Here is a 1,309-nt window from a genome sequence, read left to right as displayed (position 1 = left end):
TGTTCTTTATTTATTGACCTTTACCAAATTATTTTTGGCATGGCGGATGTGTCTAAACACTGCAGTAAAAAAAGCTTTTAACAAGTCAGAAATCTAATGACTTTTTTGGTGAAAAGTGCAAGCCAGCACCTTTTTATGCAGACTACAATACCCATGAGGCTTAGTTGATGTTGTCATGGAGAAGAATCTAATTAGAGCGGCAGTGGAATCTATGTCCATTGGGTACAACTATTTTAAGGTACTGTAAAGGTAAAAGCATTGATTAAATTAGAGCTGAAATTGATTAACCACAAAACTGATCAACCGAATCTTTACCTTTTATGCAAAAAAAAAAAAAAAAAAAAAAAAAAATCCAAAAGTCCAAAATTACTTGCTTCCAGCTTTTAACGTAAATATTTTCGTTTTTTTCTTGATTTCCCATGATTTTAAACCAAATATTTTGGGGGTTAGGACCTAATAGACAGACAGAAAAGGACATTTTAAGATGACACTTTGGGCTCTAAAAACTGAGGAGCATTTTCATGAGCAAATACATTAATTCAACCAATTTGGTTGGAGCCCTACTTAAAATATGTTGCATCAGTATGTAAAATTATTTCCTAAAGACTTACTTGATAAAGTAACTGCAACCACAAAAAAAAGCATAATAATCACAGTTTCATGGAAAATATTTAAGACACAGTACAGCCCTGCAGTATTTTTCCTCCCGTACCTTTCCAGTGAAAGAAGCTCAGGTGTGTTTCTTCCTCTGAGCTGGAGGCTGCGCCATGAATCTAAACTCTGCTCTCATTTTGGTCTGATTTATGTTTCTCGCCTCATAGTTATTCAAGAAAAGCAAACCCAACAGCTGCAGTACCCACTTCTGCATTTCAAGTCATTGCGGAATAATCGGGAGTCTTTTCATGTTCTACTTATTTTTTTAAGTCCCCTCAGTCGAAATCCTTTTCGTTACAAATCCTCCGTTGACAAAGAGCGACTGATGTTCATCACCTCTTGACATTAAATCATTTCATTTTATTTCCCAAGATTAGAATAAAATCCCAAATGCTCTCAGCACTTAGAGGCTGATGTGAAGTTTTTATTTATTTTACAGTAAAATTGAAAATCTAACCAATCAGGAGTTTATTCTGACTACCTAAACGCAGGTGCAAACTACCATCTCTAAATCACAGTGGGATCAGAAGATCATTAAATATTAGCGACAATATATTGTCTCAAACAGTTTTTTTTTTAAATAAAGCAGTAAAATATTTATTTTATGTCAAAATGACTAGATCACAAAGTCTTAAAGCTACTTATTTTGCAAATA

This window comes from Brachyistius frenatus, unplaced genomic scaffold (assembly GCF_029030835.1).
Source record: "Brachyistius frenatus isolate BFR_SWC_R1_liver_20210118 unplaced genomic scaffold, ASM2903083v1 Contig_263, whole genome shotgun sequence".
In the NCBI taxonomy this organism is placed as follows: Eukaryota; Metazoa; Chordata; class Actinopteri; family Embiotocidae; genus Brachyistius; species Brachyistius frenatus.
The sequence above is the reverse complement of the archived record's forward strand: the minus strand, read 5'-3'. Positions refer to the sequence as shown.